Consider the following 26,719-nt stretch of genomic DNA (forward strand, 5'->3'; position numbering starts at 1 on the left):
CATTTCTAACAAGGTGTATTCAGGAGAGTTTTGTTATTCTGTAGAGTGAAAGTGTAGTCTGTCACCCGGGCAGATACAGCTGTTAACTGGAGCAGGGCTCCAGGTACTGAAGCTCTGTTTCTGATTCAGCTAGAGATGTCCTGAGTGACCCTAAATAAATCACTTAATCTAGCTGGTTCTTCATCTTTGTATAACATCAAAATACAGCTAAGATTTCTTCTTCTCCCAGGCACGCTCTGGGAAAGCAAGCTGTTCATAATTATAAGGTGTTTAGGTAGCTCAGTGTCCGCTCCACTGTGTATTTGCTCTATAGTATGCATTGCTTCCTGAAGTTGAGCCATAGCATATATGAGACCACCTCGGCTGTTAGCTCTACCTCTTCTGGGTGCGTTCCCTTTGACAGCTGAGGTGGTGGTGGCCATCTGTGATGTTAGCTCATTGACTTCTTTAGACCAAGAGACCGAGAATGAAAGGAAAGGCTACCCAGCTCTCCCAAGACAAAAAGGAGACAAATAAGTGTAAAACTTACCTGTGACGGAGAAGCAAAAATCAAAATCTTATCTTATTAATTCTGCAGTATTTTGTTTGATTTCAACAACTGTATTTAAATATCTGTACACAGATCAAAAGTTGATCCAAAAAGGATATTTCTGTAAGTCTGATTATTATTTTTTTTCCTTCCTGGCTTCTCTGTTCATTAGTGGTGGTGAGGGATTGATGGAGGGGGAGAGGGTGTTGGTTTGGAGGGGAGTAGGGATTATTTTAGTAGAATATTGGCCTCTGAGAAGTACAGGGAAGCAAATGAAAAAGAGCTGTTGGTAGACTTGTGCCTCAGAGAAGGTGAAGTAACATGCTGCTTAGTGCATATGTAATAATGGGAGATTAATGAGGAGGAGAGCAGGTTATAAGAATAGACCACATTAATCTTCTGTTTCAAACTCTCCTCATTAATCTCCCAGTAATAAACTGCAATGGTCAAAAAAATAGAATTTTCCTTTAGGTCGGTTTTGCCATGATTTTACAAGGTCCTTAAAGAGCTTCCCAGAAAAACGATTCTTTGCTTCTGTTTCTCTCAACTTCCCATGCTATCTTATACGGGATGCAGAAAATTCCTAGGCAAGCTGTAGGTTTGCAATAACATGCCTCATCAGCGTAATTTCTTTTCACTTCTACCTGGAAGTCAATGTCCATTCATCATGGCTCCCACCTTCCTTTCTTCTTTCCCTTCTCCATAGCTAATGAGATATGACAGAGCTGTTACTTGTGATTGTTACCTGCTGATTAGCCTGAACCTGAATGCAGTGGGTAGGCGAATTTGCATTTGTAACATTGAAATAAAGCCAGATACCTGAATAAGCATGAACAAACAAACAAACAAAAAACACCGACAAGATAAGAGTTTCCTTTAATAATCCATATGAAAGGAAGTTCAGCAAAAAGCTTTAATCCATCCTGAACTCTGTCTGTTACATGTAAGGATTGCAGAAGTCCTGCATGCTGCTGAAACCATCCAGATAACTTGGCAGTATCTCAGTAAAATAGATTGGGCTAATCACTAGCCATTGAATTTTATTCTACATCTGAATTTCTTGGCTTTGGCGTACTGCAAATGTCCAGTAGGTCTGTTTTTTATGATTTTCAGCTATCTTTAAAAATATCTTTCGAAGAGTGGAGGCTCTGACCAGATAGGGATCACAGACTCCATAGAGTCATTTTTCTTCACAGAGTAGTAGAAGTAGCACTGTCACAACAGCAAAATTGTATTCTATCCAGGGAGTAAATATATTGATCGCTTACTTAGCAGAACTAGCGAACAATGCACATTACACCTATTCTCTGCAGCTTGCACTGACTTCCAATTTGCTTTCGGATGTTGGACTTGATGTATAAAGCCACAGGTTTTGTGCCTGTGACTGTTCTTCTTCGCTCCTTCTTGTGTCCTGCCACTAGAGATCAGTTGGGATCTATCTGATAAGAGTCCCCATTAACTCACAGGAACCCAAGCTTCTGCCATACAAAGTATTTCTCCTGCTGCCCCAATAATTTTAACCCGTTTAGTGCCTGGTACAGAGAGTATTTACTCAGATGATTGCCTGGGGAATGAATGTAGGCTGAGTTGAGATCATCTATAGGAGTTCATTATTTAACGTATTTCAGTTTGTTTTGCAATCATCATTCTTGTCAGTCCTATGCCTATGACCAGAGGTTTGTACCATGGTAGATTTTGTTTTGTTTACCAATATAAAATGAATATGACAGGGCTTGAGGTCTTCAGATGAACTTGAACTGAGTTTAGCAGTGACCACATACAGTCTAGACACATGATTCCTCAGTTGCTGTGGTGGAAAGATTGAAGTCCTCAACCTAAAACCAGCATCTGTGAAAGCTGGTCTGCCTGGTGGTCTGAGCAAGGAGCTCCCAGATCTGAACTCAAGAGAAAACCCTCATTTAAACAGTCTTTGCACCAAGGTATTGCCCAGTCACTTTGGGGAACCTTGCAACTCTTCTGCTAATATTGCTTGTGCTCTTTGGTGAAATGTAGAGCTTCAGATGTTCCACGCTCCTAGCTGCGCATCTCCCCAGTACACATATTTTTAAATGCAGTTGAGTGGAACAGCTAATGAGTGTTTGACTAACCAACACACACTTGATGTTTCATAAGTTTTGCTCTGCCTTTGAGAGTTTTGTTCGCTCTACCCGTGGTTTCCCTTATGAACATATATGCCTATGGCATGGGATTGCTAATATGTGCCTTCCTTGGATTTAACATATGTGGATAGAAATCCTACTTGAGTACAAGGTGTGGTACAGGATTTCTGGTAATACACTGATTCCACTGGCTAGCAGACACTGGGCAGCACCCTCACGGCACCCACCCAGTCTTACCCATTTGTCTGTACCCGACTAGTTCACGTCCACTGAAGCATGTGCAGACTTCAGCCCCGTAGCTTCAAAGTAGCTTTTGAAATCAACGTTTCGGAGGCAATCTGCTTAATATATAGCTTGTTCCTAGATGCACCCAGCTTGTGTTGCCGCGGCTTCTCCATAGGTTACGCTAAAGCCAGCGTGTATGTGTCTGTACAGTCTGTACCCACTCACACCAGCTGCTGTGTGAACCTACCTTCAGCCTGTGAGACAGCTGGAAATTTCTCAGCGATGTGAGTTTGCGTTAGGAGACACTGCGTTGCCAAAGCAGTCTTTTTTTAAGGCAGTATATTGATTTTGACAGAAACCTTACTGTAAATATCTCATTTGGGTAAAAGGTAGTCACCTCAAAATGAAAACGTGGCTGGCTGCAATGGTACTCATTTAGGTTGTGGGAAATAGGAGCGCTCCAGCGCAGGGAATGAGGTCACGTCCCCTTCAGCATAAAAAGCTTGGACTGGTCATGGTTTCATCCTAAGGTAACTGATTTTAATCCCCCACATTTTTTGAAATGGGCAAGCTGTTTCCTAGCTAGCTACTCCACTGATGGCAAATGTTTGTGTCGACTCAAAAAAACACCTAAAAAGCTTTACTACTGAGCGCAATCTCTCAAGAAAAAGTTTGTATTTTTGTCTTGCAGAGAGAGATAACCTTTATCTTGGTCTTCCTAGAAAACAAGACTTATATGATAACAGTGCTTGTCCTCCAGGCCACCGTAACTAATAACTTCTGAGTCCATGAGCAGACTTCAGCCCAGTCTGCCAGCCACTCTATGTTTTGCACCAGCAAGTAGTTCTGCGTGCACAAAAGCCAGGACTAGTCACAAAGTCTCTCGCCTGCCAAGATTTCATGGGGAGGAGTAGCCTGTGTATTAGCTGGGACCAGCCTGGGACACAACACGGCTGCAAACCTGCAGGACGTTTGTCTTCATTAATTCTGCAGCTCACACAGCAGTTTGTGGGGTGGGAGGGGGACGTGGATTGGCGAGCAGGGATTAAATATTTTGCATTCGGAGCACCCCTCGAAATGGCATGTAAAGCAAATCCTCCGCTTTGCAGAGCTTCCTGGGAAATGACTGTCCCAATCTTTATCGCGGCTTATCTCTCGTGCAGTGTCCTTTTAGCGCGGGCACGCCGCTGCCCCATCGGCCCACCGAGCCGCTGCATTATCGCGGCCGTAAGCCCTCTCCTCCTCACTCTGCAAAAGCAGATAAATGGGAAGCAGGTGTGTTGTATCCGGCGTGTTAACTGAGCGAGTGCTCCCCAAATCTGCTTCTTCAGCTCTCCCTTTTATCTTGTCTTTAACACGAAGCAGCCACCGCTGATAACAAGCAGATTAAAACCACTATCAGATTAACATTTTTATGTAATAAATGGTCAAGAACCTCACATTAAAAGAGTATCTTTCCTGGCATTAAGCATCCTTCACTCACCCAGGAAGCCTTTATCAGCTTGAACCTGCTCTGCTCGTTGCATAATAAATCTCCGAACCCTGATTTCATCGTAAGGAAATTCTTCATGAGGACAGCAGGGAGCTAAATGGATGACTGTGTTTGAAAGGAAAATCAAGCAAAAAGATTAAAGTGCTGGTCTTCTTTAGTTTAAAACTAACTCTCTCTGCTAAATCTTTTAGCTAGGGATTGCTTAGTTTGGATGTGCCATAGTGTGACACAGTTTTTTGCTTTCTCCAGGACAGCTCAAATTTAGCTTAGCTCAGATTTACTCCAGATAGACTATTTTTCAATAAAAAGTCTCTTGTTTTCTTCACAAGCAAAGCTCCGATCTACGTGCCCTTTCCAAAATGCTACTATTACTATTAGCACTTTCGTTTTGTATGCTCGTGTTACTCATTTTATCTTTGACAGTTTCTGGAATCTTTTGTTTAATAACAAAGTACTTCTCAGGCCGAACACTGGACTTCTAAAAAAGTGGAAAATCTGAAAAAACTACTTTGATAAACATGGCTATGGCAAATGTTCCACGGAAAATCCTGTGGAAAATGAGCAAAGGTCATTCTGAACCTTGTCAAATGGAAACACACTTGCAATTTAGCTTGGGCAGCAGTAGTCTTACAAGTAAAATGTACTCAGAACATTAATCCATTTTTTTCAGGGTAAACCCTGAAAAACCATCACGGCAGTTGCCACTAACTTGCATTATTCTGGTAGGAAGGGGAGCAAGACTGGAGGTGAGAAGAAGCGTAAGAAAAAGACTCCAGTTATCTATAAGCACAGCCCCAAAGAACGAGGGCAAGAAGCAGTGTTCAAGGACTGATGTTTGCACCGCTACTGCTGCGCTTCTCATAGACCAATAAAGCTCCTGAAGCTCTGACATCTTTAGATGAGCACTAAAGCCACTCAATGAAAAGTAAAAAAAAAAAAAAAAAAAAATAAAAAATAAAATCTTTCCGGTAAAATATCTTTCTGGTAGACTGAATAAATGCAAAATTGTCTTGCACAGAAACACTGCTTTTTTGCATAGCGTATCCATGTTAAAATATGATGAATTAATGAGGTTTTCAACAACTGTCCCAGAAACAGTTTTATATTCATTCAGTGCTCTGTTGCTCTTCAAGATCTTCCTTGAAGATAATGTTCAGTCTACTTTAGCTGTCCTTTAAAATAGGCTGGCTGGCACAGTCCCAAGTTGCTTGACTAGTGTTGCCTGATAGATTTGATTTTCAATCCTGAGATTATTTTTTTAAAAACATATAGTGCCTGAAGGAATCTGAATTGTGTTTTCTCTTCAGGATGTTGGACACCCTCTGTCCTTTATTACAGAGCTGTACAATACTCAGACTCAATCATTAATAACTTTCCCATACAGTGTTCTTAAAACTATGTGTAAACTCCAGTATATTGTCATTTAATAAAACCTTTTTTTCAAACTCAGATGTTCACAGCCATCTTTGGGAGAAGAATGAATCTTCATGTGTGAAGATGCCTCTTTTTGGTTCAAAACTACTCCAGTAATGCCTGGAGGAAGCATTATTTTCAGTCACATCCCAGATGTAACCTGTGTCAGTGCCCTAACCTTTACAGTACAAAATAATCAGAATTTTTTTTGTTGTTTTAAAAAGGCCACCTCTCAGATACATATTCATATTAGCGAATTGTCCAAATGTACATCAATATAAAATGTATAGGAAACCAAACAAAAAGTTGCTTTGCTGTTTCTAACAAAATATACACTGCTTTCAGTTAGTGACAAGTAAATCCTACAGCAATGCTCCTAGGGTTGGACTCTTCAGCCCATATTCACACTGGTTAAAATATGTCTGGAGCTAACACGTGCATCTCTCATATCAATTGAAATGTTGCCCTTGATTTCAGTGGAATAGCATCACTTTGGGGGAGTAAGAAATTATCAAGTAATAATTGATAACACCTGCTAGAAACTCATTTTTAGTAAGGCAATGACATCAGACCCACTTGACAGTATTTTAACCCCTAGCATTTCGGAAGAAAATGGTAAGGAGCCAAGCTTTTGTTTGCAGAGCACCTTTCATCTATCCAGATCCTAAAGTATTGTGCAAACGGAACTGATTGCATGAACAATGCAATGATTCACTGGAGCCAATAGCAAAGTTCAGCAACAGCTGAGGCTGCACAAAGCAGCCACATACAGAACATCCAAACAAAAGGGCATGAGGCAATAATGATTCTACAGAGGAGGCTCTTTTATTTTTAGCGTGAAAGGGTATTGGGGAAGGAATAGAAAGGTTAGGCATGGAGATTCCAGCAAGTAGGTGCATGAGAAGCTACATGACCAGGCAGAAAGCAACGATTGGGCAGGAACACCAAACAATAGAAGTGCTCTCAGCACCAGATGCCAATTTCCAATAAATTCAAGCATCGCATAGGGTTTTAGCCACATGACTCCTATTGACTTTAATAGGAGTCATGCAGCTAAAAAACCCTCATTGCTTGGAAAGTTGCTTATTAAAAAGTGAATAAGAAAAATTAATTCAAGACAGACGGGCTATTCTGCAAGATCTGGCTTGGAAATGCTATGAGTTATGCCAGCAGAGAATTTGGCCTGATAGTTGCAGTATTACCCCGGACACCTTTTTCCACTTGATATTGTACATGTGCCTTCCCCAGCATTAGTTACTGGATAAAGAGGAATGTGAGCTCAGTTGACGCTTTGGTCGACTGCCAAATAGAACTTAATAGAGTTAATAGACACTAATCCTGATTTAGAATTTTTCCGGGATTGCTCCATAAATTACTGTGGCCACTGTATGTTTAAATACTGGTTTTAAAGAGGAAAAGTGTACATGAAAGTGTAGTACAGACAGCTGAGTGCACCCAGGCTTTTGCTGTTTCCTGTAAATTGCATTTCTGAAATCTGTTTAAGATGTTGTTATGCAAAGAGATGTTCTGTATTTTTTGAGCTGTTGTAACAGCAGCTGTCACTGACCAACAAGTGTTGCCCCATAAAAAGATTCTCTGCAAACAAATTTGCAGCTTTTTTTAATCTCCATTTGCACTCCCACCTTCCTTACCAAGCCAGGCAAGAGGAAAATGGTGAGGTTTGAGCACAGGATCAGTAAAATGTTTTCAACCAGAAAGTTAGGTGACGAGAAGCATAAACAACAATTAAAGGAACAGCAAGTCTTTAAAGATGCAATAAAGAATATACAGATTTCCATCAGGCCATTCTCAAAGTGCCTGGTTTGTAAGATCCTCATGAGGAAAATGAGCTAAGTTCATTCTTGAACATATGATTGTCATATGTGAAACCATCATTTCTAAGGTTTGTTGTTGATAAGCTGAGAAGAGGAAAATACCCAGACTCTGATATCTTTTGTTTTATGAGCTGGACTCTTTTGGAGTAAGAAAAATTCCCAAGGTTAGCGCATGAGCTCATTTTACCAGCAAGCAACTCTGCACAGATACAGGAGCCCAATGCAACCTCAGCTGTTTAACATGCAGATCTCTTACCTGAACTACTGCCTAATCATTTTCTTGAGGAGGGTATTATACATCAGGTGCAAAACTATGATTGCAAAAAGCAGCTGCTATACTGAGTATTCCCATACTAATACGCCCATGTCATGGCAGCCAGAGCAGTCTTTTACAGTATGAACCTTCTGCAAAATGTTACCCTGTATAAACACAAATCCAGCACCATATAGGAATACTGAATTCTAACATCTCTAGCTCAGCAGAGCTATCAAGTCTATCCCTTATTCAACTTGCACACATCCTGAAGCAGAGCAGGTTTCTGTATTTAAACAAAAAGTTTTTAAGTTTTGCTCTCCTTAAATGTATTCACCTCCTTACTTCCTTGGAAATAACAGGTAAAGGTCAAGGCATATTTTGCACCTTAGAAGCTCCAGCTCTTAAATCAACTTCCAATTGCAAGAGGTTAGGAGAAGATTAGAGTGTTTCAGGAAGGGGTAACTTTCTCCGTCAAGTTTCAGTTTCTTTAATGTTTTTATGAAGCTTCTAGGGCTACACTGGATAAAGACATGACTTGAGAGTGAAAACAGTAGGACAATTCCTATGATTCCTTTCCTTGGTCATACCATAATCCCAATTAAGTCAGCAAAGGGGCAAAAGAATAAAAGGACATATACAAGAGAGCATGTAATACAGTCCCATATTTATAGACGAAGCTGATATTAAAAATCTGAGACAGGGACCTTCAAAAGAAAGCCATGTGAAGTACATAGAAATGAGCCTTACTGATATTATCATGTCCAAGAAATGTATGATGCATGCGTCTACCGGGACGTACTCACATTTCTACCAGCGTAAACAGTATAGGTTGAAGGAAGTCTGTGAGATAACAGTGAGTCCTGAAAAAATGTCTTCACTCACCCATGGCACATCCATAGCTCTCTATTTCCATGGTTTTTTGGTTAGCACGTTGCCTACTGTTAATGTTACTCTGGGAAACTCTCTTCCCCCCTCTGCCCAGGGTTTTAGGTGACTAACTTTCCCCCCTCCAAGTAGGAGCGCTAGCTTCTCAACATGGAAATGCTCAGCATGACAACTACCTCCTTTCAAATACCACCACAAGTCTTGCCAGCGTGCAAACAGCCTCTCTCGTCTGGACTTCTGGCCAGCTCGAGGACAGAAATAATGACCGGTGGCAACTCTGTCCAGACATCAGCCATTCTCACCACTCACTCTCATGAAGATAAGAATTTGGAGGCCACTACAGAAGAAGGTTTTAAGCTGCTTTTTTCTGGTTTCTAGCCTTGCAAGTCAAGGCAGGAGCTCCACTACATTAACGTTGCTTGCTCCTTTGTAGTGCCACAGCAGAGGTAATCAAGAGAGAGAGGGAGGAGGCAAGAGGGAGAAGGTGCGGTCAGAGGATTTTCTCAAACTTTGCAGTACTGGTTTCTCTTGGGATGGTTGCAATAGTTCAGCCCCATGCAATGCACCTTGTCACTTACGGTACAAATACAAAAATTTGCTACATTATGTCATTAAATACAGGCTGAAGAAAGTCCCTCAGTTAGGTGAGTGAATGTGGTGTAAGTGTGTAAGTGCTTGTTTTTCAATTTGCAGTTGTGATGAGAAGCTTGAAATGTTTTGATTCCTCATTTAAGATGGTCTTCCCAAGAGATTTCAAGGTCCTCAGCATAAAGATAACTGTGTGCTTTAAAAAAAATAGTGAGAGAAGCAAATATCCTAATATGTCATCACTTGGCAGTCGAATGCAGCAGAATACTTTGCTGCCCTCAGACATCTTTCTTTGTGTCAGTAAAAATATAACCCTTAAAAAGCAAAAAAAAGGAAGAAGGAAATCAAACCACGTAAACGAAATGCTGATACCCCAGGGACAATAGACGAAGTATGTCTGAAGTCCAGAAATATGTTAATTGCAAATCAAAGAAGAAAGCACAATCCAGTGAAGCAGTGATCCTCTGCAGGTTTCAGCTGACACCTGCATTTAGCTTCCTTGTTTTTTTTCCACCTTAATGAACATATGGAGACTGCTCTATAAAGGGAGCAACATGTCATACTCTCTGTAAGTAGTTTTGCACAGTTGCTGAAATGAAACAGAAGAAGCGGCTGTATAAACACCTTTCATTAATCATGCAAATACTGCTATGACACTTAAGTTAGCAGTTTGATTATTAAAAGCCCATGTTCCTGGATTTCATGTTCATGCAAATGTTATGCTATTCCAACAAAACAGGAAAATAATGTGTCAAAAGGAAATTAATCAGTCACCAGTGGCTGGCTTGTTTTTCCATTTCCCTTTTCCTTTTTTCTGCATTATTTTAAGGAGAAATACCTTTAAAAACTAAAGGCAGAATCTCTACATATGTGCTAAAATCAAACAATGGAATAGAAATAAGGGTGTCCAGGCCTCCTATACACAACAGTATGGAGAATCTGAGGGATTCTGTGAGGCTGAGATGCCCCAGAGCTCTGGACCTTGAAGCTCATCTTGGTATTTCCAGGACTCCAGAAAAGCTGAAAGTTATCACTTGGCATCATAATAAATAAAAGAATAGGGAAAATTCAGGGCTTTCCAGCTCAGGATGTGACAAGTTTGTGAGTTCCGTCTTGTCCAGGTCAGATAAACTCTCTGAACCTCTTTCATTCTTGACTACCTTGCTTCTTCATATCCCTTATCCCATTCAGTTCTTATGCTGTTTGGGGGAGCATTTCTCAGTTGCCAGACTTCTGGCATTTCCTGGGAAGTGCAGAACCTTTTAAAACCTTGAGGTGCTCTAGATTCCCTGTTCCTAAAGCAGCCCACATGCCTGGACCGTGCTGAAGCTGAAGATGCCGAGAGCCATCATGCCTTTGCTTTGAATGCAGCTGATGCGCTGAGGCTTCCCAGAGCCACAGAAGATCTGGGCTTCTATCAGATAATCTGGCAGAAGGCCAAGCTCATTTCTGATAGAAACCTGCATTAGTAAAATTTCAAGAAAAAAAAAAAAAAAGAAAAAAGAAAAAAAAGGAGATATTTTCTCAGAGCACCATATTTAAGAAGAATTGGCGTTTTTCCACAGAACCCTGCTTTGCCAGAAAATTCACAGCTGCAACAAACTATTTGAAAAAATGGATGAGACCAAAATGTCAGAACACAATTAACAGTCTAGCAGTCAAAAGAGAAATCTCCATTTAATGGTATAGCAAAAAAAATAGTCACAGAAATTCGCAGATTCTTTGTTTATATAAAATTATTAGTTTATATTAAATTATCTCTATTGAAAATGAGATATTTAATAGACAGATTACAGAATATGCCTGAAAAATAACTTAAAAATTTCTTATTACAGTTGTGTCTGTTTGTGTTCCTGAGGAAATGTCCGGACTGGATAAACTCAGAGTACTTAATATTACTGCAGTCATGTCTAAATTGGTCTTGGTTTTTCTGCACCTATGGCTTTTGCTCACTTTTCATGTATTTAAAACAAAAATATCACAGTCTGCTGTTAAGAGAGTTGATGGCAATAGTTCAAAACTAGAGTACTGCTTCTTGAGGTTTCTCTAAGGAAAATGGAGTCTGCAGTGTGGCAATAACAGGAAAGGGAAATATCCCATTCTACCAAAGCTGTGTAGTTAGCAAGGAATTGTACCTTTTCTTGCTGAACAATTGTCAAAAGACAAAAATCCTGTTCTAGATTAGCACCTTGAAGCAGTTTTAATGTACATGTCGCTGTAACAGCTAATCGTGTGCAGCAGTATGGAGTTTGTCTTAGAAGCCAAGATGTGTTGTGTCCTTAAGTCTGACTGCTGGTAGGTGAATCTGTACCTGCTGCAAGTTAGCAGCTGAGGAATATTTCTTGTAGTCTACTAGAAAAGCTGAGCATCTTTCTACACGACAAAGAATCTGCTCACTTATGCTTGGGCAAGATCTCTGATATCATTTGTTTATGCAAAAGACTAATGCACATAGTATTTCACAGACAATATATGTGCTCTCCCTTGTTCCTAAAGCTCAGGTTTGGGTTTTTTTTTAAAATATATATGTATTTGATATCATACCCAAATGAGCCCACCATTAGAGAATGCAACTTCACCATACATTATCTGGATTACTAGACACACTGGGGGCTGAGGAAGTAAGTGAGGAACTTACTTACACAGCACAATGGTATACCAGTCCTTCTGGGGCATCCTGGAGATGACAACCTGGCAAGCCTCATAAATGATAGTATTTAAGTATCATTGCTCCAATATATTGAGTCTAAGACAAAGATTTTGAAGGCAAGGTACAGCAAGTATGTGTCACTCGTCTTCCTCAGTGCCAATGTGATCCACAGAAGATAAAGAGTTTGTCCTTGTCCCCAGTTACAGCTTTTGCTTTTCAGTTCAAGCTGTAATTGTATTTTTGTGTTTAGCTCTGCTGGTTTAAGCATTTTTTTAGCAACTAAGTTAGCACATGAGGGCCTTTTTGTCACCTGTGTTTTGTGAACCTGACAGCAGTCAAGCAACTTTGACTTTCAGAAATGGTTTTCACTCTAACTCCTGGTCAAATAATGTGTAGACTGAAACGCTTAGCACGTCAACAAATCAAACCTTAGGTGTTTCAATAATGGATCTTGTGGACTTTTTTGAGGCTGTTCGCCTAAATGTACAGAAGATCACACACAGAATCTTAGGGAGAGCCAGAGCCAGGCACATCACATTCAAAGCTAAGACTGACAACACAAGACCATCCTTCCTTACCTTAGGGCCTGAAAGGTATTTTGGCCATACTCCATGTAATTCAGTCTGAAAGTTCAGACTTCTAAGACAAGGTAAGGTGATTTACTTTCCTATGACTTGTACCAATAGTCTATATTCCCATTAACAAGACCAGCACATATACATTTGAGATAATATATACCTAAACTCAGTGCTTTAAAGCACTGCCTCCTATCCACCTATATGATTTGTCTTCAATTCACAGGGAAAAGATAAATACTATGAGACAGTTGGAAGTCATTTTATAAATTCAAACAGAGCCGGTACTGATTTATGCCACCTAGACTGCTTGCAGTAAAATAGGAAAAAATGGCTGTGACATTCAGAAGACGCTGCTTGGCTCTCTATCTTTCCTTGTTAATACAATTAACTCCCACACAATCCCTGGTAACACTCCCATTAACCCTATCCAAACAAGAAGAATAATATAAGCTTATCCTGCCCATCCTCTGTCTCTAGCAAAACCCTGAGATACACCGGCACCCATTTAAAATCAACCCTAAAGCCATCCATTCCTAATGATTCGAAACTGACAGATTTATTCATATACTTCACCATACACACTTAGCCCCGGAGGGCCTTGGAACATTTTCTTCCTAGATCCTCAGGGAATTTATGCAAATGCTGAGTTCTCTACTTAAGAGAGTTTCAGAAGTGGAATAACAAGGATGGTGTAGCGCAGGGCTGAGGAACCATGATGCAGGAGAAGATTGCATTACACCTGCCAATATTAAAACTGAGTCTTGTCAGTATAATGAGCACCCACTTTTATGACAGTAAATTTGCATTAGAGAGCTTTTGGGGTTAGGTTACGTCAGTCCTTTTCAGACTCACTGCTGAAGGAAGGATAGCATGCCCTCTTGTTGACACTAGAGCTGGGCACTCTGAAAAATAGTTTATTCACTATAACATTCCACCCTGATTTTTTTCTAAAAGCCTAAATATGTCATGTTGATGTTTTGCAGGTGTTCTATTCCAAACTTACTTGATTAAAATCAGAATTTTGTGAAGGATTAAAGGGAACCAAGCTGCGTTTACAGATGTGGGTAGTAAATTTGTACTCCAGTTCAGTACAGAATTCCCTGATTCTTTCTTCTTCCTAAGAGAACCTTCCTCACTTTTGAATTGGATGTTCCTCTAAAGGCAGTGCTTTGAGAAGCTATTCCCAAGAAAAATTGTGGTTGGAAATTTTAACTCAAGAATGTGCAGGGCATCCAGAATGATGGAGAGCCAAGAAGAAGGATGAAAAACTTCTAATGCACTTGGCGGTTTAATTTTGGAAAGAACTTTTCTAAAATAACCCCTGGATGTCAAGCAAGACAGAATAAGGCCAACCAATTGGCAGTATCAGTTGCGATCTAGAGAAAAACGTTGTAAAATCTTGCAATTAGAAAAAGATCTGCAAAATGCAATAGTCAGGAAGTAGTGAGGAAGAAAGGAAAGATTGTGCATAGAAAAATGGAAGGTATAGAAGCCATGGCAGAGAAGATAATGTAGGAGACTTCTGAAAGATTTACAGGAAGGTCTTGTGAATGTTTGAAGCCAGCCCTCACATTATTTTTACAGTTGGAACAAATACATCAGTTATCACAGGTAAAGCAGAATCGAGACAGCCAGAAAGTTTTCTGATATCTGTCAAGGAGGACATAAGGTGTAAGTATTTCAAGACATACTACATACAGCTTTAAAGAAAAGGCAGGAATTAAAGCCTCAGCTAAAGCAGGAAATGTTAAATACAAACGGGCTTTCCCTTTTACATTTATCTTTTAGATCATGAATGACAGAATGTCATAAAACCAAGCAAAGGTTGTATTTAAATCCCCGAATGTCTGAACTTACTAGGAAACACAGGCACCCACAGCAGGATTCATCTCACCCAAATTTATAGAACTACAGCGTAGAGATGTCCATTCCAGCTAGTCACACTAGGTTCCCCTTTATAGTCAACAAAGGAAATCAGGCATTTTTAGGGTATGACCCGTTTCAGGTATCTACTGCAGGATGATATTGTTTCCGTGAAACACCTATTTCCTTCTTTGACTAAACCGAGAGTCTAGAGTGCTCGTTCACATTAGATGTCTGCGTTGTAGATTTCTACATTTGTTTGAATGAATCTCATGCAAAGGGGCAGCATTTTACCCTAGAAAGCTGTGCTGTCCAAGCCAAACGGAGTTTCTGCTTTCAAGGTTTTTGAGTCTAGTGGTTAGTAGCCTCTGTCTCTGTTGTGTCTTCATGGCTGTTTATGTAGGCCCAGTGGTTTCATACCCATTTCTGTCATGAGGAGGGAGAGAGATAATTGCTATTAAAACGCTGATCTTTTCAAACTGCTTCCATGGATCTTTCCCAAAGAGCAATCCATTTGAATTCATTCGAGAGCTAGACTGAATTCCTACTCTTCCAGGAGAGCCAAGGGGATGCAACACTAAAAGTTGCTTGAGGATTCAAGGAAATGGAGCTTCTTCAGATGGATTATGCTGAGCAGAGCAAGGTCTGACTACAGCAGCAGGGCCAGTGATCTGGTTGCATAATGTGACTTTACTGCTCACCCCTGGGTAACCACACATCAGCAGAGTCCTCTGACTGAAAGGAGTAAAGGTTGGACAAGGGGGAAAACATGACACTGTTCTTCATGCAGATGATGTATAGCTTTTTGAACACAACTCACTTTACTCCTTGGAAAGAAGTAACATGGACAAGGTAGATTGGGCTTAATTGCCTAAAATTAGCTATGGTAAAACAGAGGTGTTGGCATCTGCTTTCCCAAGACTGTAGAATTCTTCCTAAATATAACTGATTTAAACGTGTTTGTGTTAACCTTGCAGAAAACCAAGATGAACTTTTAAAAGTTAATTATGTATCACTCTGGACTAACATAACAAAAACCTTTTAGAATGGGAAGAAATGGGACTCTCTTGAAAAAGCAAAATAGCTATCACTAAAATGAATCCATCCCCAAGATATACCATCTATATATATAAATATGAGAGTATTTTATGGATTTGGCTAATTTTTTTAATGAACATAAGTGTTATATGAGTTTTCTAAAAGGGGATGTCTCAAAGCTGCCAACATATTGATATGCTGTCGGTTCATTCAAGTGTGTTATTAACTGGCAAGAGTGCAGCCTTACTCAATGGTATTGATTCACGTAGAACTAAAATGGTGGAAGAAATGGATTTCTCAGGTGGATCACTTTCCTCAAGGTACCATGAAATCCCCAGCTGAATATGAAGAGATTCATCCTCTTGTGTCTTCCATCAACTAACTTTGAAAAATAAGAAATTTGTGTCTTTTGCCTACGAAATATATATCTCTGTTTCTGTCACTATAAGTACAAGTTGCCAACTAGCACAGCTCTTTTCAGAGGAGTATCTGAAATCTTGATTACAAATTTGAGGTTACCATGATGTCATAAAACTCACTCTTCCCAAATATTCATAAACTAGGAATTTTATAATAAATGTTAATCAGAAAATTTCTTATTCATCTGTTTATTCCTTCTAAGTAGTTGACATACAGAACTCAAGAGAAGAAGGTAAATTTCTAAAATACATACAATTTAAAAGAAAAGGGAGATATAAGCCAAGAAGAAAAGAAGATGATCCAGAGTATATATTTTATATGGATTTTTTTTAATAAAATGCTCCACAAATTACTCTTTACTTCAGCTGACATTCATTGCTATCTTAGTAGTAATGTGTTATGCTAGAAAGGTTGTAAAAATTGGGCTCCCCAATAAACTTCTAGACTCATCTACTCCTTGAACAGTTTGCCCATTAAATAGTCTTTATAGGGGGGTTCACTTTGTGCAGACTCAGTGAGGTTCATTTTTATCGTTGTGAATCAAAATTCAATGAAATGTACCACGTCTTCTCCTTATTAAGAAGGGACATCAAAGGTAGCAGTGTAAAGTGGCCCATCCTCAAATCCCCTCTGCAGTAGAGGCTCAATTTATCACTTCCATGAATACCTCACATCTCTGGCAGATGAGGAAATGACTACTGCCATAGCAAGTCACCTAATCAGACATGTGTGCTTAATATCTTTATGCCCCTGCATTTCTTTACTATCCTTCCCTCAGATTGGCTAGGGGGCTAAGATAATAAGCAAAAATCAGGTCCCACCTCCAAAATGAAATTTGCCACCCTTGCTCCTCAGTTCCAGTTCCCCTGGAACCAAAAATGTATGAAAAAACTCCAAATATGCAAAATGTTTTTATTAAATGGGCTTTTCAGACAGGTTCACTTGTTTGATTTTGTTTCCAGACCCCTCTAATTGAATAGAAAATTTTGAAATTAAAAAGAAAAATAGAAATCAAAACCAGGGACTTGTCCCCAGATACTTTCCTGTTTGTCCAAAATCTCTCTCCAATGCTGCCTCTATTAAAAATAAACACCTTTCCTTGAAGCATAAAAAGCATGTATTATTAAATAGAATGTATCTGTGATTTTGAGCTCTAATTCATGTTAAAATTGGAGCTAATGTTTAACTTTGAGTTCAACAAGTTTTATTGCATGGAAGCTAATCACATACAAAATGCTTTTCTTCACCATCACCCTGATTCTACGAAGATTTACATTTTTGCTTCACCTTAACCACAAGAATTGTCCTACTGAATCAATGGAATTGCACTTATGCTTAAATTTACGTGAATATATGTGAATTTGGGGTCTTAAAAAATAGAAGGATTATAGCAATAGTCACAGGCATTTATTACCATGTCTTTATGACAAGAAGTTGAAATGGAGATGAAATTTTGGTAGATTTTTTTCTTTTAAATGCTATTGTCTTTTTCTTGTCCTTAGAACTTAGCTCAGCTTTTTTCTTGTTGCACTCACTCAGGGCAGCTATCATATCATAGCCAGGAAACATAATTGAATGAAGAATTGATTTTTATTGCCTGTAATAAAAAGCAGTTCTTATTACTTTTACAAATTACTCATAATTACAATTGTCTAGAGAATGCCTTATCACCCTGAGTGGAGCCGAAATAGGCTGGATGCACAATAGTACTTCTATGTCTGTGATTTAAAACTTGTGTTCTCATTAATGGCAATGTAAATTAGCACTATGGCAAATTTAGTTCGTATCATTTTACTGGACAGATTTTAATACTGCTGGGGAAGAATCTTAAGCAGACATGCAATTTATTTCTGAGTGGCATCATTCCTGCTGGAGCATGTGCACTGAGTCTAAGAGGTTTCTTTAACTATTAAAGAAGTAGAGTTGTGCAAGTTACACTTCATGAAACATTTTGATTTTGTCTTTTAGAGCCCAAGTGCTGGAAATTCTGGAGCATTATAAGCAGGTATCAGATTTGTTACATTGCAGACATGAAATCTAGTGTCAGCATTAAGGTTGCACTGATTAGGTTCAGCAAATATATATTGAATGGCCTTTCCTAAAGACTTGTCTTTAAATTTCACAGAAAAGCAGCAGTAAGTTTGCACCTGCCACATCTGAATTCTTTTTTTCTTGTTTATCATGCAGTAAAGCTAATAGAGAATATACCTGGTATTTTTCTGCCTTTTTTTTTTTTTAAGTAGAACAGGTAACTCTGGGTCACTTTCATATACTTGATCTGTTACAAGGCAGAGAAAGAAAAGCTAGAATTAATCACAACCTCTCTCACCTCCCTAAGGAAAAATGAAGTGTTAAAAATGCCCTGAGCACTCAGTCTTCATTAACTTCTATCGCAGAGTTTTGTGCCTTCTTTAAATGTGTCATTCTGATAAATCAAGGTATCGATATCAGTTGATTACAAAGAAAATGTCTTTCAAGAAGAATGAGAACCAGTTTGGGGATAAGATGCTGATATTTCTTATGACTTGTTGTATGAAACATCTGGCCTTCCATTTTTAAAAAGTGTGAACATAAATGAGGGTTAATTTTCTGATAAGTGTTTTAATACTAAATTAGATTTTCTAATTTTGTTCATGTTATACTTTATATTTTATGTGTTTTAACTCACTCATTTAAAACTTACTACCTTTAAGGCAAATATTTATGTTAGACAGTCCTGTGCAAACTTGGATTCATGATTATTTTTTACCAATCAACAAGTCCTATTAGTTCACTAAAACCTGCCTAAGGATATAATCAGCAATTTAAAGAACAGTTCATACATTAAGCTTGCATACCAGATATCTAGACATATCCTAACCACACCATGCAACACAAACAGGCAGTTTATATAGGCATGTGCTGGGCTTCTGCAGTTATTCAATACCACAATTAAGTTATCAAACTCTTTAGTAATGTATATGGTATTTCTAATGCTCTGTGCCTCAGGCATTCTTATGAATAAGAACCTTTCATTTCCTGTGTTTGCCAGTATAAGCCCCAGTTTAAAGCATCAAAAATATAAAAAAAAAAAAAAAAACCAAAACAAAAAAAAAAAACAAAAAACCACACCAAAACAAAACACAACAAACCCAAATCAAACCTTCCTAAGGCTTCTCTCAGGACATCCTACTTGAAATTTCAGTGAAGAAATGCATACTTAGGCCTACTTAATAAAATCTTGAAATGTCATTCTACACTCAACAGGAGAATTTTAATAATTGCTAATATTAAAGGAAACAAAGCGAACTATGACCTTGGAAAAGAGAGCTCTTCTAGTCCACTTAGCCCTGGGAACCTCAGAGCAGAGAAACTGCTCCTTTCCTGGACACAGCAGACTGCTGTGGACTGTGCAAGTTCTTCTAAGTTTTCCCATGGCAGCCTCCTGCTCTGCATCCCTGATGCATGGACCATCAGAGGAGACAACCCTTTCTTGTTCCCCATGAACACATGCCACCAGGCTCTCAAGTCACATAAATCATGTATATGCCATCATACACATTTAGGTTTCAGTTTGCGCTGAAGTGCAGACTCCCCAGTTGCTTGCTTTCCAGCTTGAGCCTACAGTGGCCTAGGTAGGCAAGTTGGGAGGAAAAGTTCTTCATGGTGAGGTCATTACGCTCACGTTCTCTTTGTACATGTCCTGTTAGATGTAACAGCATCGTCATGATTTCTCTTGGCCTGTCAGTCCCCCCATCCCAAGAATATTCACTTTCAGCAGGTCTCTAAGAAAGCACTGTAATTGTGAAGGAACTCTCCACCCGCTGTTATTGCTACAGCAGGTCACAGGGAAGGACCGAGGCTGGCCCTTAGATGGAACCATGGCGTGGGTTTCTGTCTGAGAAGACCTATGGAAAAACTCTTTGGAAAACTAAACACTACTTGGAGAAGCCAGGCTGAGGCTTATATCAACGGAGCAGTGTTCAGTTCAAAAACAAAAGGTAAAAAAAGATTTTCCCTTAGAGAAAGGACTGAGCCAATTAGGTCCGTGAGATGCACTTTTCCTTTTTAAGATTATTTTCACAGGATACTTGGATGGCAGATCACCAGGGAGTGCTAGTGTTCACGGGCTCTTGTCAGCAGGGCAGAGCTGAGTGTCCAACAGAAGTGCCAGGGCCACCTCGGCAAGGGGTCCTCAACACACCTCAGGCTCAGCCCACTTCCAAACTCAGACCTGGTGTCATCATCCAAGACATGACCTTCCCAGATCTCTCCAGGCACAGCCAGACCCCTTCCACAGCCCAAGAGCTGGCCTCTGGTGAGTACATTTCTGGGGGAGGGGACATGGAGTGGGGGCACGTGAGTGGGGGGCACATGAATCCTGCCAAGGGACCAGATGATGGATGTGGCCCTCTGGGCATGACAACTGCAATAACAGCACGTTAAAGTTTCCTTTTGTCTTAAAACTGCCCACCATCACTTCAGGAACTGATGCCCTCCTCAACTTGCTCTGGACCTCTAACTACATGAAACCAGAAACTTCCTTTAATTAGACAGCAGAGGCATGGAAACATAGCCAGATGGAAGTTCTCCATGTAAGCAGTTGTGTCATGACCAGAAATGTTATTGTCCAACTTTGCCAGCCCCACACACTTCAGTGCTTGCAACTGGAATAAGTCTGGTCATTTCTGATCTGAGTAGAAGACCCCAGCCTGCAGTGTCCTCCTGTCTCTCCCTTGCCCAACACCAAATCTATGTCTGAGCTGGGCCACCTGGTTCTGTCCGCAAGAGCTGCTTAGAGGTGGAAACCTAGCTCCCAAAAGACTGTGAAGTCAATTAACTGTAGAGTTAATCACTACCTAGTGATACATAGCAGCAGTAGCCTTTTCTCACCTCTTTAGCTAGACTTCACTCATGTACCTCACCCAGCACATCAAATTCCATCTTCTGCTGATATTCCCAGGCCTGATAGTGAATGATAGCAGGAAGCCCATCCCATTTCAGATCACAATCCTGCATTTTTCCTGTCCCTGTACATATCATCTCCATGGCAGGATCCAGATTAGTTCTGAAGTCTGGGGCTACTTCTGCATAACCCCCTCACTGGGCAATGGTTTTACTAAGCAACTGATCAGTGAGATGGTAACAACACAGCATTGCTGGGTGGAGGGGAGCACAGTTTCACCCATCTCTCTCGGATTCTTCCTGAAATAGTGTATTCATACACAAAAACAGATCAGCTCCATTGCTCCCTGCTTCATCCCCAATAGCATAATCTATAGATTACCAAAATGCAAAAGGTTCTTGGCCATTTCTACTAGACTCTCAGACATTTACTTGTAGTTTTCTGATGTCCTGTTCTTTGTGTGATCTCCAGGGTAACACAGTCAGGTTTGGGCTCCAGATGCAAAGTTACAAAATCTGACCTGTGGGTAGATGTCTCAGTAGTCTATGTCTGGATATTGATGTGGTGTATTATCTTCTGTCTTCCTGATCATGCAAAGGAATTACATGATTGGTTCTTTGCTTTTTCTCACAGATATATATAAAGGAGGGACACTGATCCAGGACGTTTTCACCATGCAAGTTCCAAGCAACTTCAGCCTGTTCAAGTGGACCAAGAGCAGATGATATGGCAGAGAAACTGCAAGACAACTAGAGGACTGAAGTGAGAGCCTACATCCAGAAGGATATGAAGATCAACCTAAAGTCAACTGACAATGGGCTGGGTCCACCAGAAGTTCTTGGCCTATGGATGTAGGACCAAAAAAAAAGCCAGAAAAGCAGCTTTTAAACGCTGGACAGTGCCAGAGCTACTACCAGCACTCATTGTGGTAGGGGACAAAACCCCATGACCCTGCAGGAATTTTGTCCGCTGAAACTTTTTTCAAGATTTTGGGCTATACCTTCAATCACTAGAAAAGATGGGGTAGTCTGGCTCCTTTTCCAATGACTGTGATGGGTAGGGACTACATGTATGTTCTCTGAAACAGGTCATGCGACTGTTGTTATTTTTCCCTCAGTGATGTAATATCACTGCAAGCATAATCATTCCTTGTTCTTTAGGCCAATTGACCAACATTTACTGTTTATGAAAAAATAAATGTGTTTCAGCTGTTGAAGTTGTCTGCAGTGCCTTAACTATGTTTTTCTGGGCCCTACTGAATTTTCATTCTATTTGGACCTCTTTGTTAACTAGAAAACAGATTAGAAGCTGACCTACTTCAGTGTACAAGAGGAATTACAGTTGTTAACAATCTATTCAAGACATATACACGTATATCTTTACATATTTTTACATCCTATGTATTTTTCTATTTTTATGTTTTGAGGAAAGCATTTAATCACTGCAAAACTGGAGTAATAAAAGTAGAAATGGTTTTGGGAATGTCAGGTTTTCGTCCTCTGTAAGTGGTACTCAGTCTTCCACAGATGAGCTTTCATCTTCTTTCTCTTTGCTTCTGCTCCAGTCCTTCATTTTTTTTCCCTTAACATGATTGACTTCCCCTTGGGTGTTCCCCTGGCTCCTATTACTTCCTTCTCAAAGGACTGCTCCCTCCACAGCATCAGCTCTGACTGTGCTGGCTAATTGATCCATGCTCTGGTTCACTCATAGTTAACCTGCAATATGGCAAATTTAGCTGGTTGAGACCTGAAGTCTACGGGTTTTCAGGTTTTATGTAATGTAGGGTAGGCAGCACTATACTACCCCACAGTTTTTTACTTGCACCAGTGATGGCAGTGTCCTGCACACACTGGAACTCCATGGAATTCAAGGGAAGGAGAAATCTCCATCTTGTTTCTTAATTTCTTTCTTTAAAAATGGATATCATAGTATAGGCTGATACATTATTGCTTGCTGACATGAAAAGTCAGTCTTGTAAAAATTGTCATCTCCTTTCCCTCTTTACAAAATTTCTTCTCCTCCCCACCCTAGCCAGCAAGGTAAGAGTGATACTGTGCTTCCTTTTAAATGTAAATTATTTATTCTTGGACAATAGCCAAGTAAGGTGTTGCAAGTAGGCATCATTTTTAAAAATAGGCTGACCCAGATGACAGCAGAAATCAAAATTCAATCATAAGAATTATTCTGTCAAATTATTCATATTGTTTATTTCCTTCATCCTCACTGACCTCTTGAAGAAACAGTCCTTCATTAAAAGGCTTACCTAATACCTATCCAATTATTTCTTAAATAGTGTTCTAAAATGTATTTCATGATCAGTTTTGGTTAGCGTTTTAATTAAACTTTTGCAGCATATCCGCATGAAAATATAGCCAGTGAGACACACATACTTGTTCTATGGGAGTTGATTGACAGAAGGGAACAGATTGACTTGGCATGTTAGTAAGATTCATTAATCTTCTTCAAGTACATACTGGGAAAACATGGAGTTCTGTCAACAAGCTGTTACCAAAACAGAGTTTCTCTTTGAATAGTTGGAAAACTAACAGTACAAGTGGAAGTGGTAAGCAAAGAGAGTGAGATGCTCTTGCATGATGAAGCATTGTAGTTTCAGGGGTTTGTCACGGTGTGTAATGTACTTTAATATTTAGAACAGGGTGATGCTTGTTAGAAAATAATCCATTATCACTTAGGTCTGAAGTTTTGTGCTCTGAGTACAAACCTGGAACCTAGCCATTGAAATCATGCCATGAGTCTTGAGCTATAGATTATTTTATTCATTTTATACTGGACAAACATGAGGTTTCTTAAAAAGTATATATAATGTGCTTTCATACCTATCTAATGTGACAAAAGTATGGAAACATAGATAACTTAGATGAAATACAACAGAAGGGTTTAAAGGAAGCTGAAAGTACCAGGACATCTTGCTGGAGAATCAAATGAATTAGAAGGGCAAGAACTTACAATTTCACTTAGTACTTCTGATCAGCATCTCAGTAGACAGACTTTTAACATCTCTCATATGTGACTTGTATTAGACAATTTTTCATGTTTCTTATACTGAACACTTAGCAGGAAGGGCTGAAATTTTTTAAATTTTTTTTTTCTGGATTCTTAAATTAGTTAATAGCTAATATTTTAACCACAGGCTACATCTGACAATTCTCTACAATCTACTCTTATAGTTTTTATTGCATCTACTAACAATGAATATATCATCTGAAAAAAATGTCCTTTTAACACAGAATGTGGAAAGTCATTCCAGCTGATGTATATTGAGGGGAAAGGTATAATGATGTATTTTGGGGGAGATACGAACATATGCACAATTATATTTATGACATGCTCCTGAAATCTATCTAAACCAATGTATAGAACCTTACTTTGCAAGGAACTATGAATGTCCTTTTTACTCCCAGTAAACTCAACAGGATGTTTAGTACGTGACAGAATTCCCTCAAGACAGAAAAATGTTCAAAAGCCCAGACAGGAGTGGCCATAAGGAGGAAATGAGGCTAAAGTTCTTTCCAAAAGTCTCCTTCCCACATTATAAATTAAATTTATGTACATCACAGGCCCAAGAGCTAAGATGATCTGAAAAGGTGATTACAAGGAGTCTGTACACCTGATTATTTTTTCTTAAATTTTTTTCATTGCATTTCCCTGAAAGTACGAAGGAGACTGAACTTACAGAATTCCTTGCTGTCTCAAACATACGGCTTCGTTCTCTGACATTTTTCCATTTGTAAAATGAAGAACATTTTTTACTGATGCTGTAAATAGTACAGGCAAATTAGATGCTATCAAAAACCCCATGAAACATTCAAAGCAGCATCAGCATCTGCTTTGCATACAATATATTGTAAAAAGAAGTTTCCTCTGCTTTCTTACAGGAAAGATTTTTATGTACATTCATTGTATTTGCAGAGCTTTCTTTTCCAATGCAGTGTCAATTGAATGGTTATACACTATAAATCTTAGCAGGCATATAAACACACACAGAAATAATACAGACTGCGATACACTTAAGCATGGGATATGTATATTGGAGCAAAATTGGACATCGTTAATAGAGGTTTCCTGGTAACAGAACCACTGTAAAATGAATTTTTATTCACATTTGGTTTAGCAAGCATGCTTGGGGTGTCATGCTCAGTTCTGAAATGTAAAGCTGACAGCAAGCACAATAACACTGCATGTTTCCAAGGGAGAACTCTGTTGTGTCTTCCTTGGTCCTCTTTTAGCATAGCTGTCTGCAGTTCTTTACGTTTTCAAATTTAGGCTCATGAATACATGTCCCCCCAAGAGGGTTAAGTGTTATTGGTATGAATTTTAGAAATCAGGAGAAAAACAAAGCCGTTTTCGGTGATGTTCATCAACGTCATCTGCCTCCTTTTGGGATGTTCAGTGGGTTATTACATCCTGCACTTTCAAAGACCATCAAAGGTCTTCAGCCATCTGGAATCAGCAGGCCTGTGTAGGTACTCATTACTTTTGAAAATTAAGTCCATGGTTTCGGCTGAGCATCCAAACAGCAAAACTCATATGTATTTGGAAAGCGTACTTCAGGCTTGCTTGCCAGTGAGAAATGGATAATACCAAAGGAGCTCCTAAGTAAATTTGGTTAGAAGTTTTTGGACAATGTTTGGCAAAATTCAAAGTCCTAAATCTTTGCAGAGATGTACCCATTAAGTTTTCCTTAAGTGGGTTTTACAGATTTGCAATACTTAGGGGGAGAAAAGAGAAAGCAAGCAACAAGGACTAAAGGCTTTCCATTTACAGACAATGGAAGAGCAAAGTACAGTTCACAGCTGCTCAAAGTGTCTTTAGGTTTATGGCACCTTAGTAGACAGATAGCAACTGGTCCCTGTTTTGTATAAAGGATTGGGAAGAGCAAAAGTCAGGTTTCAATCCCCATTCTGCCTGATTTGGAAGGGTTTTCTTCTGCATCTCACACCAATGGCTAATCCTCTGTGCTACACAACATGAAAATCAGAGAAGCTGTTAAGAAACTGGCCTTTGCCATCCAGGCAGCTTTACCAAAGTTAGACAGCAAAACTGTATTTTATATATCTTCTCTGTCTCATGCTAACATCCAGCCATAAGTCCACTATTCAGCTGTCTGGGTTTTGCCCTGCCACCTCTCACTCATTTTTATGCTGCATGTTGGATCGTTCCCTTCCTGCCTTCCCCTTTCTCTATGTGCTCCTTTAACTCAGATTTCTTCCTTTGATATGTCAATTGTAGTGTCTAGACCTCTCCACCATAAAGCAGAGAGCTTTAAATTCATTGCGTGGCATTGATCCAACACCTCCAAACCACATATCATACCGATAAGGCTCCTTTGAAACACAAGATCAAGAGTTAGGCATTGGTGTATTTCCACAGATCTGAGATTTAGAAACTTGCAAACTCTCCCTGAGGCCCCCTCATATGCACCAAAGTAACAAAGGATTTCAGTGGTTTTGAGACAAACAGCTTCAGTCAAGTTCAGCGAAGCCTAAGCTGGAGTACAAAAGACAGAGAGATGGAAAAACAATATCTGGAAATTTCTGTATTCATAATCCAGTGATATTTCAGGAATCAGCAAAGGTCTGTGCTTGTGGAATTAGAACCTTTATTTGAACATGTTTAAGAGACAGTTTCACTTGGACCTTAGTTCAGCTTTTGCCACTTGTTTCTTGAGAAATTTCTGTCCAAGGTTTCAGGCCAGTAGTCTGTCTTTATCCTTCATTCACCTCTCTGATCTTCTGTACACCCTGGGAAGCATAGATGGGAGCAAAGGAATCAATTCAAATGTTTATGTTAACACCTTCACCCACATCCACACTGAATGAGGTGGAAAAGAACAACCAGTACATCTAATGGGGTACCACGACAAAGCCACATAAACCCAAAGGTGAAGGCCACCAGAGAATGAAGCTCTTAAATGATGACTA

At 39.5% G+C, this 26,719-nt stretch overlaps 1 long non-coding RNA gene across 3 annotated transcripts in view; it reads left to right on the forward strand.

Moving 5' to 3' along the window:
• Positions 1 to 21,993, forward strand: part of LOC115342234 — a 41,378-nt gene extending 19,385 nt beyond the window's left edge. The window contains exons 2-3 of one of the 3 annotated variants that reach the window (XR_003923686.1): positions 19,945 to 20,189; positions 21,411 to 21,993. This is a non-coding gene — a long non-coding RNA (uncharacterized LOC115342234). Of the gene's footprint in view, positions 1 to 17,451; positions 20,190 to 21,410 lie in introns of those variants that run through there. The other 2 variants (XR_003923685.1, XR_003923684.1) reach the window with 2 other exon arrangements.
• The last annotated feature ends 4,726 nt before the right edge of the window (positions 21,994 to 26,719 follow it).

Source organism: Aquila chrysaetos, chromosome 5, assembly GCF_900496995.4.
Source record: "Aquila chrysaetos chrysaetos chromosome 5, bAquChr1.4, whole genome shotgun sequence".
Taxonomy (NCBI): Eukaryota; Metazoa; Chordata; class Aves; order Accipitriformes; family Accipitridae; genus Aquila; species Aquila chrysaetos.